Source organism: Ochotona curzoniae, unplaced genomic scaffold (assembly GCF_017591425.1).
Source record: "Ochotona curzoniae isolate NIBS_2020 unplaced genomic scaffold, NIBS_Ocur_1.0 scaffold_1037, whole genome shotgun sequence".
Classification (NCBI taxonomy): Eukaryota; Metazoa; Chordata; class Mammalia; order Lagomorpha; family Ochotonidae; genus Ochotona; species Ochotona curzoniae.
This window is the reverse complement of record NW_024467083.1, coordinates 284383-297807: the sequence shown is the minus strand read 5'-3', so window position 1 is coordinate 297807 and position 13425 is coordinate 284383.

Sequence of the window (13425 nt, the reverse complement as noted above, 5' to 3'; positions counted from 1 at the left end):
TTTCTTCCAGCAATATCCACTCAGGTGGGTCCCAGCCTCTGCTATGTTGTACACAAGTTGCTTCATATCTGCTTCCCAGCTACCATCCAAAGAATTTCTTCTTTAATCTTCTAGGCTACAGCTATTCTTTTTTTAAAAAAGATTTATTTTATTTTTATTGGAAAGTCAGATACACAGAGAGGAGGAGACACAGAGAGGAAGATCTTCCATCTGATGATTTACTCCCCAAGTGGCTGCAACGGCCAGTGCTGTACCGATCCAAAGCCAGGAACCAGGAACCTCCTCCAGGTCTCCCAAGCGGGTGCATGATACCAAGGCTTTGGGCCGTCTCGACTACTTTCCCAGGCCACCAGCACAGAGGTGGAAGGGAAGCAGGGCCGTTGGGATTAGAACTGGTGCCCATATGAAATCCCAATGCATGCAAGGCAAGGAGTTTAGCCACTAGGCTACTGCACTGAGCCTGGTTACAGCTAGTCTTTTTTGTAGCCCATGCCTTCCTTTTAAATAGTGTTTCCCATTTTACTAAAGTTCATCCTCAAATATCTTCTCAAAAATATAAAGTATAATTTATTTCACATTTTACATGCTTATTCCCTCCACTTGACTAGTTGTTTGCTTGGGTGTACAATTTCAATGTCAAAATGATTTTCGCTTAAAATGTCGAAAGCAGTGTTCCATTGTCTTCTAGCATCCAATGTTGCTGATGAGAAGTCAAAAGATATTTCAATCCAGAGGATAACCTGGTTTTTTAAATAAAATTCTTTAGGAATCTTGCTCTTTCCCTGATACTCTAAAATGCCCTAAACATATGTCTAGGAATAAACAGAATCTGCTTTTAATGAATCTGCTTCTCTGTCTCTTCTCTGTTAATAGTTAGCACGTAGGACCCATGTTTTGGTTCTGACGCTCAATGTGATATTAGAAAAGTAATAAATCATAGAGACACACTAACATGATTTTCTCTTATCTGGTAAATCAACTTTTAAAAACATTTAGTTTGCTTATATAAAAGGCAAAATGACAGAGAAATTGGGAAAGATAGAAAGATACCTCCCATCTTCTGTTTTACTTCTCAGATGATCCTAATGGCTGCACTTGACCAAGGTTCAAGCTAGGAGCCCAGAAGTCCATCCAAATCCCCCTGTGGGTAGCATAGGCTCAACAATGCGGACACTAGAAGGGAGTTGGATCTGGAGAAGAGCAGCTTGGACATGAGCCAGTATTCTGATATGGGATGCCAGCATTGCAAGCAATAGGCTAACGTACTACACCACAGCACTGACCCATTGAAAACTGACTTCAAGGCCCGGCGCAGTGGTGCAGTGGTTAAGGTCCTCACCTTGCACACCCGGGATCCCATATGGGTGCCGGTTCTAATCCTGGCAGCCCTGCTTCCCATCCAGATCCCTGCCTGTAGCCCAGGAAAGCAGTCAAGGATGGCCCAATGCCTTGGGACCCTGCACCCACGTGGGAGACCCAGAAGAGGCCCCTAGTTTCGGATCGGCATAGTATCGGCCGTTGTGCTCACTTGGGGAGTGAATCATTGGACGGAAGATCTTCCTCTCTGTCTCTCCTCTCTGTATATCCACCTTTCCAATAAAAATAAAATAAATTTTTTAAAAAAAAAAAACCTTACTTCAGAGTGTAGCATTCAAATGTTTATAACCAAATGAATAAACAGATTTTCCTAGGACACTGGAAAAGCCACTAACTTTAGAGTTTAAGATGAAACGATCTTCAAAGGCTGAGTGTGAAAGTTACCCATACCTCATCATTCCATAGAAGAAAAAAGCTAGATGAGAAAGGAAGAGAATACCAAATTTCTTATATTTTCTTTGATTTAACAAAACTAAAAATACTTAACTGCATTTTAGAAAACTGATGAATATATCAAAAAATTTAAGAAATACAGTTTCAAGAAGTATTTCCTTGAGATTTGTGTGGGCACTTTGTCATTTATAAAATGGGCCTGTATTATAGCCCACGTGCACTGGGAGGACAATTCTGTTTCTGCTATTTCCTAACTGTGAGGCTTAGACAAATTGCCCAAACTCAATAAGGGACAGTATGCTTCCTCATCTACCTCCAATTCTATTGTGTATCAATATTCTGTACCTGGCTTAACATGACATGGTACAATGAATGCATTTCTATACATAACAGGATATTAATTTCAAAGTTTTTACTGATGCACAAAGACACAATTGATGTTGCATTCTACAGGAAGTGCTAGACCACATGTAGAAAAGAAGGAAGGAAGGAAGGAAGGAAGGAAGGAAGGAAGGAAGGAAGGAAGGAAGGAAGGGAGGGAGGGAGGGAGGGAGGGAGGGAGGGAGGAAGGAAGGAAGGAAGGAAGGAAGGAAGGAAGGAAGGGAGGAAGGGAGGGAGGGAGGGAGAGAGGGAGGGAAGGGAGGGCAGCCAAGTTGCATAATCCTTGAAATCCATCACTCACATTAAAGATATAAAAAATCCAGGAAGAAGAAACTAGAACACACTGTATGAGAAGGAGTTTATAAAGGAGCCTCTGGGATTCTGTGACTACCATATGCCTGAGGAAGGTCAGTAGAGCTCTTGAGGCCTTAAAGCAAATATACAGATAAGAATCTGATCAAGAAGGTACAAAATCTTTTTAAAAGAGATCAAAGTAGGTGGTGTGATAGACTAACATGAGCATGGTCTCTTAATTAAAACTAGCTATCTTTAACTGTATCTCACGGATTCACATAATTTCCTTCTTTAGTATGTATTCCCATACTTCCTAGAATGAACTTAGTGGGTCTACATTTATAGCACATCTGCAACAGTTCTAAACCGCCATGAAAATAGTACCATCAATGAACTGAATCATGTTTCTCTCAAAATTTGTATGTAGAAATTCTAATGTCCAATGTGATGTTATTTGGAGATAAGACTCTAAAGAGATAATTGAGGTTAAATGATGTCATAAAAGCGAGGCCCTAATCTCCATGGCCTTATAAGAAGAGGAGAAGAGAAACAGAGTTCATTCCCTCTGCATGCGAAGACGGGAGAAGGTGGCCAGCTGCAGGCCAGGCAGAGAGCTCTCGGTGACACCAATTCTCCGGCACTTGACTTCCAAGGTTGAGGCACCATAACTGGGAGAAAATGTTTCACTAGTGGAGCCACCCAATCTAGTGTATCTTGTTGTGACAGCCCAAGCTAATACAATAGCTAAAATTTATCTAGAACTTTCTATGTGGTTGACACTTTCCTAACTGCTGTATAACTAATTGCTCACAAAGCCCTGGGAAATAGGTATTACTGGCATCCCCACTTACAGAAGTTGAAGCTGATCCACATGGAGGGTAACTTACATAGGAGTCATGGCTAGGAAGTGCTGCAGCTAGACTTGAGCCCAGATGCTCCAGATCAAAGGCTTGAGCTCTTAACCATGTGATAGCCCCTCTCTAATGGAGTGGCAAAGGCAGAAACAAAACCCCTTTCCTTAATTGTCACCAAATATAGTCATTTATAGCATTCCAACTTATTGTTCAAGACTTTGGAAGAATTTGTTCTGATTTGGGGAACCCCAGCAAAAGAAATAAAAAAGCAGATTTCAAATTTTCTTACAAAATTAAAGCTGAGCCAGAACAAAACAGAGAATAAAATAAAACAAGTAAATACGGTACTTGGTGTCTGAAACTGGCCATTCATCAAGATGTGTCAACAACACTGAACTTAAGTTTGATGAGTTCAATATTTTCAAGACCAGCAGAACTTCTCGTGACCTGTATAATTGAGCAGAACTTCTTGGTTAAGATGGGCCTGGGGCTGAACCTCAGCTCTCAAGGCTAAATTTCTTCATTCTATAGTTCTTTCAGGTCACTGTCAAAACCACTGGTAATTTTACACTGCAGTGATCTGTGCCTTTTCCTGGCCTGAGGATAAATAGAAAACTTCACAGTTCTGAGAGCTGTTGACACCGTGTACTCAAAAACACAATCAGAAAATGTGAGCGAAACCCTTGAAGGACGTGAATGAAGGATGTGGACCTTTACACATGGAAACCACCCCCATGATGCTAGCTTGCCTGCCCGCTCTGAAGCCATAAATGAGCAGGGCAGACGGAGTGCAAGGGTTCCTGAAAGAGGCTCCAAATGAACATACCACTTGGCGAGCACTCCTAGCAAAGCTCTGTGTTACAATTCTCTGGTAACCACCAAATTCAAGGGCATTCTAGAAAAGGATCATCATGACATATGTGAAGCTTGTGGACTGTTTGGGGAAGACCAAGTTCCTCCCAACCGCTGTGGCTATTCGATGTCCCATCTGACAATACATCCCGATGTGCTAAAATAAATAAATATGACTGTCCCCTTCCAGCTGATGGGCCACTCAATCCAAATTTGCTTAAAACAAAAAAAAATAAGGTAGACAAGCATGTTACACTCCGTGCTGTTAGGCCCTCAGTGTAATAACAGGGCAGATTCTGAACTGAGGATATGTGGAGTACCTTATGATCTCTGCCCATGCGAGGAATTAAGAAAGGCTAGAACTAGCAGAGGGGTCACGGGAGGTGGAGAGGAAATGAGCTGTGAAGTAAGTCTTGCACTAGACAGACACACGATTGCTCAGATTTAACTGCCACTCCCACCACAGATCCCAGCCAGGAACCATGAGCAGTACAGGAGAGCCCTCCCAACTTGAACTGCAATAAAAAAAAAATGTTGCTTTTTAAAAGTATTTTCTCTCACATATACACAACTGATAACACTTCCTTTTCTATTTACCACAGACAGATGTAGACAGCTTTCATTCTCATTTTCATTACTATGCACTTAATATGAATGGCACATTTTCATCGACTTATTCAACGTATACATACCAGCCACTGGTATAGGTACAGGCAATGCAGAGAGAATTAAGCCACTGTTCTTACATGGAAAAATGAAAGAATTAAATCTGTTACATGTGAAGATGCTAATACAAAAATACACACAATATAGAGATTACAAAGAAGATTGGGCGACTGAATAAAGCGGACAGGACTCAGGACCCAAAGTATTCTGGCCAATAACAACCTTTGAAAGAGCAGAAAAGCCCAAGGCTTGTCTTTTGTTAAAACAAGGATCCAGGCCTTTGTGCCTCCATAGCTGAGCCCTCATCCTGCTGTCCATAGGCCTTCCACCAAGCCCTGGGATTCAGAGGCAGTAGGAGTCTCAGGAATCAGAAAATGGGCCAATTAAATAAATCAACCATGGGACTAACAGCAATAGCCTTTGACAAGGCCTCCTGCTCTGCTCAAGTGTGCAGCAGAAAACAATGCACCTGCCACGGAGCCCATTCTGGGAGTGAAGGTGCCATTGAGGAGAAGAGTTGGGCTTGGCGAAGGGTGCCTTGAACTTTGCTCCTAAGCAAGTGGAGCCATGGAGAGGAACTCCCTGCGGCAGCTGAAAATGGATGATTAAGAGGCAGCACAGTTGCATGGATCCTGTCCTAGCATTATGCTTGCTGGAGATAATGGCGATGAAGGAAATGACAAATGAGTGTGATACTCCTACAAAAACGCTCCTGTACTTTCTCGACTGCTTTTCTTCTGCAATTCTCTTTCCTGTCTCCGGACCCATTTCTCTAACTCTTGAAGGATTCAAGCCTCCTTTCTCACAAAAACAACCGGAAAATGTCCTCCACAGCAATCCTGGGCCCTTGCTAATGATGGGACGGGTTGCAACTGAGAACAGTCACTGTGGACACAGAATATTTGATGGTTCTGCATGTTGTTTTCATAGTAGTTAGCTCTTTTGGCTCACTGGCATTGGAGATAGATCACATCTAACCTCCTTGGTACTAAAATTAATTGTCTCCTGAGGCTGATTATCTCGCCCTTGGTCTGCACAGATTAGCACCCACAGGATCTCCAACGTGCCTGGCAGCCCAAGCGGTTTGCTGAAGTTGCCATCAGGAGAACAAGCCTAGCTTTCCCAGGCTCCAGACAAGAGGACAGTGCTGTACAACAGAAGGGCTTTGGCCAAGTTCACAAATCAAGGTCAGACACAGAGCCCCTTTCACATGCACGTGCAGAGAAGGCTCCAGCGGAAGAGGGTACTGGAACACTTCAGTTTGAATAGGACCATTCTTCTGTTACCAAGTGGGTCTCATTTTTTTTTTTCAATAGAATGTTACAATTGCCCCTTGGACTTGTCCACAGCACTCTTTTCCTGGCAAAATTTACATCAGGAGGAATTAACACACTTCAAGAACAAACTGAATTTTAAAAAGTAAGTAACCATCAAAAGCCTGGTAAATAGGTATAATTTAACTCTGCCACAATTTAAGGCATCAGCAGAGGTTCTGTTTCAAAGAGTAAAGAAAACTGTGACAGTCTCATCCAGGAGAAAGTGGTGGCTCCAAGGCCTTCTGGACAGCATCAGCTGACACAGTTGGTCCAGCCCTCATTTCAAATATGGTTTTACCTAAAGCAAACCAATGGGTGCTGCTGGCCTGAAATTACTTTTTTGCACTTCTTACAACCTTTGCGTGTTGTACTGGCTTCTTGGATCTCATTTGGCTCATTTGATCTCTTCTTTCAGTTCCCTCCTAAATATGGACCCTGAAATTGAATTCAGGGTGAAAATCTGAGAATCATTAGAAAATGTTTTAAAAATATGTTTCACTTCCTGATTTCCTTTTAGCAGTCTGCTACATACATATACTTAAGACCTAAGCTGCAAACATCACCCTACCCTACCTGCACAGTGTTCTTACTACCACTGTTTGTATCACAGCCCCCTGCTACTGAAAAAGCCATGGTGCCTGCTCTTCATTCCTTACAGCACAATGGCCCAATGGCTTGTTCCAGGCTTGAAGCTAAAGACCCTCCATCTGTAAGCTAGTCTCCATTCCAGCCACATCTGCGTTTAGGTCTAAGGCTTTGTTCGTTCTGTGCCTTCCACCTAAAATGCCTCATTCTTCTCTCCATCAATTTAAATCCTTCCCATTTACTTATCTAAAGCTCCATCCCATCTTAACCCTGAAGCCTCTGAGACCACCCCAAGTTCCTCAAACTTTCTTGCTTCCCTGAGATTCCATGGCCATTAAAACCAGTACCAGTTATTTGTTACATGTCATTTAGTCTCTCATAGTACCATTAATCCAGTAGACATTTTTCCTTTTCTTAAATTAAAAAAAAAAAATTTTAACAACAACAAAAAAATGTGGTTGAAGGGCAGGGAAACAGGGAGACCGAAGGAGAGAAATCTTCCATCTGCTAATTCATTCCCAATAACCACATAGCCATGGCTGAAACCAAGAGCTGGGAATTCAGTGCAGGTCTGCGACATGGGTGGCAGGGCCCCAAGCTGCTTGCTGGAAGCTGGTATCAGGACCAGAGCTGGACCTCCTCTGCAGGTACTCTCACATGGCCAGCGGGCATCCCAAACAGTTCGTCAAGCACCAGAAGAAAAGCCAATCCCTCTGCGTCCCTCTCCAGCAGACATTTTGAACATCCACTATCTCTCCTCTGACAAGTCATAAAAACATTAGAGACAAGAAGTTTGGAGAAGACTGATTAGCAAGTAGGTCCGTGCGAAAGAAGGCTTTAGAGAGGATGGAGCCTTAAAGATGTCCTCCACGGCAGGAGAGGCCCTGGGGAAGCCTGGACTGAGACGTGATTGGGCTCCCTGGGCTCCAAGCTGGTCTCTTGTTCTCCACTTCATGGCACTGAACGGGGGTGGGCCCGTCCTGCACCCGTCCCTCAGGCTCCCTGTCGGGCTCTGTTAGTGGAGAGTAGCACCAAAGAGGCCTGGCAGGCTCTCGGAAGAAGGAGTTGGCTACCTGTTTGCCTCCTGTGGGCTTGGCACATGCTTCCCAGAAGTCCTCTTAGCAGGGTCTCTTTACATCCCAGTGGCCGGAACCCTGGTAGCAGCTGCTGAATCCAGTGTGCAACTTCTAGACTTGTAAACCCACCCCTCACACCCATCCCAGCACTGCCACCTCCTCAGAATAGGGTCACAAACCTCCTTCTAATGAGACAAGAAGCTTGAGACCCAGCCAACCCTCTCTTCAGAGCCTTTCACTTTCGGGCACTCCAACTTTACACTTGTCAATTTTAATAATTAGTCTCTTCCCTTTGTTCTTTCAACCTTAAGGATAATACATATTTCCTACTTTCATGATACCTTAGAGTCCTTGTTTTACCCTTCCAGTTACCTAGGTAACGCAGTTTTATATTAGTCTCTCTTTGTTCAATTCCTGGTACAGCATCCATGTCCTGGCTAATCAGTTTAGGGACACAGATTAAAATAATGCAAAGTACTATCAACCAATAGATGAGTTAAGTGTTCAAACAATATGAGAGAGAGAGAGAGAGAGAGAGAGAGAGAGAGAGAAAGAAAGAAAGAAAGAAAGAAAGAAAGAAAGAAAGAAAGAAGAAAGAAAAGAAGGAAGGAAAGAAGGAAAAGAAAATTCAGAGAGAACAAAATAAATCCAACCATATTACTAACCATATCAAATTTTAATAGACAAAAATGGTCCAATAAAAATACAAAAATTAGGAGAAAAGAGTTTTAAATGCAAGATCATATAATATTTTGTCTACAGAGAAATATTTTAACTAGGTGACACTCATGGTTAAAAGCAAATGGATGAAAAATATGTTTAATGCAAACCATAAGTACACAAAGTCTGGAGTGGCTACATCAATAGCAGATAAAACCAACTTCAAAGCAAAGAGTATTATGAAAGATGAACACTGATATTTCACAGTGATTAAAGATTAAATTTATCAAGAAGGCCTATAATGATAAATTTTTATGTGCCTAATAGCAGACTCTCAAAATACATAAAGTGAAAAAGTGACAGAATTAAAGAGAAAAATCTGCAATTCCACACTTGGAGTAGAAAAACGTAAACACCCTCTCTCTCAACAATTCATAGAACAACCACATTTTTCTAAATGATTACAAATTACTAACCTAACCTAATTGATACATATAAACATTTATAGACGCTCACATATAAAAACTCCTTTTTGTTGTTGCAATGCTTGTAGCTTGGGTATTTTTGTTTTGTTTTGTATTTTAGGATTTATTTTATTTCTTTTGAAAGGCAGATAATCAGAGTAAAACCCAGAGATCTTCCACTTAGTGTTTTATTCTCCAAATGGCTATAGCAGCCAGGGCTAGACCAGGCCAAGCCAGGAACCATGAACTCCACTGGGAGTCTCCCATATGGATGCAGTGGCCCAATTATTTGGACGGTCTCTCACTGCTTTCCCAGGCACATTAACAGTGAGCTGGATGGAAAGTGGAGCAACTGGTATTCAAATGGGCATTCAATGGAATACCGGGATCACAAGAAGCCACTTAATCCACTGGTTTATGATGCTGGCGCTAACAACTTGTCATCCAATACAAATAGTAGATTCACAAAGATAATACGTATCCTAAATCATGAAAAGTCCCCAGAATTCAGAAAACTGAAAGCTATGACATTGGGAAGGAAAGAAAGCAACAGGTTAAACCACCCTCCTGTGGCCCCATCTCACAAGGATGCTGGTTGTATCCTGGCTGCCCCACTCCCCATTCAGCTCTATGGCCTGGGAAAGCAGTAGATGATGCCCCAAGTATCTGGGAGCCTGCACCTGCATGGGAAGCCCAGACGAGGTTCCTGGATATTTGGAGAGTGAGCCAAAGGATGGAAAAATCTCTCTCTGATTCTGCTTCTCTCTGTAACTCTGACTTTTAAATAAGAACAAAATTTTTCGAAGGAAAAACCAACCAAACAAACAAAAAATTCAACTGATATCAGACGCATCAATAGCAACACCAGTAGCTGAAAGAGGTAGATAATTGTGAAAACTATGAAAATCCCTTCTATTCTAGAATTTGATTTCCAGCCTTCAGTTCTGTGGAGGTTGAAAAGATATTTTAGATACATAAGAATTAAACCATGATACTGTTTTAAAAGGTTAGTATGCTTCAACCAAACAAGAAGTATACCAAGAAAAAGAAAAAGACCAAATTTAGAAAAAAAAGTTAAAACAATATGTAAAGATATCTGTGCAGTATCCAAGAAAGAAAAAAAAATCCAACACAAGGGCAGGAGAGGAAACTTCCTGGGAGAAGTTCTCTAGGAAAATTGGAACTGTTCTGTTTGAATCCATGGACAAACTTTTTCATTGAAGTATAGTTTGTACACTGGAACATTTAAAAAAAGTAATCATCTATGTAGAAAATGTACTATTTGTACCATTTGGTTCATTACTGGGTACTATTTCTGTGTATACAGAAAAAACTAAAAATGTCTATTTAGGTAAATATGTAGAAGGACAAAGAAGAAGATATGGAAGAGATAAATTTTATCTATTACAGAAAAAATACAATAAAACATTTCTAAAATATTTCAACCAGAACCCAAGCAAATTATTTAAATCAAATGAATGAATCACACTGAGAACAGTGATGGCTACATAGTAAGAAATTCCAGCTATTATTAGAAATATGAAGTTAAACATCTGAGGAAAGATTGGAAGAATTATGAATTGCTTTTTCCAGGACAGAGGAGTCAACAATGCAGAAGAAAACTAGCCTGGCTCATTGTATGTTTTTTTTTACTACAACTTGACTTTTAAAATAATGCACATGTACTGTTTTGTAAAAATTAATAGTAAAACATCTATATTATAGAATAAAATAGAAACACAAAAATGTTAAGGCATTGTAAAGAAGAAAACAAAGAGTAATTTATAAATATGGGGAATGTATATTTTAAGGGACAAAGTACATATAAAAAAGACATATTAAGAATCCTCAGACGCTATTAGTGGAACAAGTAATAAAAGAATCTTTACAAATTATACCTACACTCAAAAACAAAAACATACTTCATAAACAAACAAAACACCATGAAGGTCTCCTCTAAAGAGATACTGGAAAAAGAGAAATAGGAGGGAAACCAGAGTATTAAGTAAAAACTAAAGCTCACTATCCAAAGCACAATATGGATGCAATGACCCATATGAAGTTGGAAGTCAGGATAGTACTTTACCGCTATTAATGTTTGCCAAAACATATCCACCCATCATCATCAGACTGCAGCCAAAAAGACATTAGATGCCTGTAAAGAGCGATGACCACTTGGCTTCCATACAGGACCATGATCGCAGTCTATACTTCATTCAGGAGGCAGATCACAGAGTTGCACCATTTTTATAGGGTAGCAGGCCCAGCCACAGCACCTCTGTAGGCATTGGTTAGAAAAGGCTGTGGGACTTCAGAATCATGAAACCATTCCCATAAAGAGAAAAACCAAGACCCAGGAAAATGAAAATAACATAAGGACTCCACTAACAAAACCTGTTGGTGTGGATATGGAGGAAAAGGTAGCCTACTCTACTGTTGGTAGGAGTGCAGGCTAGCACAGGCATTATGAAAACACTGAAAGTACCAAGACAACTGAAAATTGATCTACCATGTGACCCAGCTATCCCACTTTTGGAAATATATCCAAAGGAAACAAAATCTGCATGAGAAAGTGACCTGTAATCCTGTATTTTCAACAGCACAATCTACAATATTGAAGCTATGGAAACAGTCTAATATCCACCATAAGAGAAATGGATGAAGAAACCATGGTAATATCTACCTTGTAGAATACTATTCAACTATTAAAAGGAATGAAATTCCACCATTTGAAACAAAATGGTCCCAACTAGAGATCATAAGCTCAGTGAAATAAGCCAATCCCAAAAGAACAAACATTATATGTTCTCTCTGCTATAAGGTAACCTTCATGGAAAATGCAAGATCAGTAGATATATAGGCAAACACGTATGTGCATATACTCATCTAGAGGAACCATATAATGGAGACTAACATACTGAGACATGAAGATACATTGCAGCATACCTCTCTTCTCCCTAATGAAAGATGCATTCCCAATGAAACTGTGAATATACCTTGACAATAGGATGCTGAAATTTCTACAATTGTCTAAACATACAATGTCAGGATACACTTCAATAAAAGAATGATGGGCTTGTGACTATGGTTGAAGGAATATACTACTGTAATAATACAGGGGAAATCAGTGGAGGAAAGGAGAAAGTGGAAGTGGGAATTCCTGAGTCTATGGGGCTATATCATGAAAAATAAAATAATAATAAGGACAACATAAGCAAAATTATAGAATATAATTTAAAATTCAACATCAAGAGAAAGCATCAATAAAGCAGATAGCTGAAGTTAAGTCCAAGAAAATAAGGATTCTGAGCAATTTTAAAAGATTAAGAATAACACTTTTTGTATTATCAAATGAATAAACCTAACAGCTTTGCTAAAAAAAAAAAAAAAAAACTACACACAGGATGATTGATAGAATCAAGAAGTCCCAAAAGCTACCAAAAATAAACTAACAAATATCTGGAAAGGAAAAGAAGGAGCCAATGAGAGAGAGAGCAAGAGAATTTCTAACATTATCTGGTGTAAATGTCATAAGCATAGTCTAGAGACAATGTACAGTAGTGGGAAGGACCAGTGGAGCAAGACAGTAACTAGAAATCTATAGAACTGAAGAGACTCATTGAGTCCTGACATGGAGTCCATTTGGTGTCAAAAATGAATAAAATTTTAAATATCTACACCTAGATACATCACAGTGAAATTGTGCAATATTAAAATTAAAACTTAAAATAATCACAGAAAACAATTTTCAAGGGAATGACAATCAAATTGACAGCAGACTTCTCATTAGCAACAATGACTATAAGAAATCTGTGAAATAATTTTTTTAAGATTTATTATTTTTTTTTATTGGAAAGGCGGATATACAGAGAGGAGAGACAGAGAGGAAGATCTTCCATCCGATGATTCACTCCCCTAGTGAGCGCAACGGCCAATGCTATGCCGATCCGAAGCCAGGAGCCTCTTCTGGGTCTCCCACGTGGGTGCAGGGTCCCAAAGCTTTGGGCCGTCCTTGACTGCTTCCCGGGCCACAGGCAGGGAGCTGGATGGGAAGCAGGGCTGCTGGGATTAGAACTAGCACGCATATGGGATCCTGGGCGTGCAAGGTGAGGACCTTAACCACTGCGCCACCGCGCCGGGCCCTGTGAAATAATTTTTTTTAAACTTTTTACTGGAAAGGCAGATTTATAGAGAAGGTGAAACAAAAAGATCTTCCATCCACTGGTTTACTTCCCAAATTTGTGCGACAGCCAGAGCTTGGCTGATCTGAAGCCAGGAGCCAAGGTCTCCTACATGAGCCCCGGGCCCAAAGAACTTGGGGTCATCTTGCACCCTTTCCCAGGCCATAAAATGACAATGGGTCAGAAATGGAGCACTTAAAGACACAAAATGTCACCCAGATGTGATGCCAGCACTCACAGGTAGAGGTTTATCAAACTGAGCTATCATGGCAATCCCTATGGAATAATGTTTTTAAAGTGATAACATGTAGAACCAGTACGGTGGC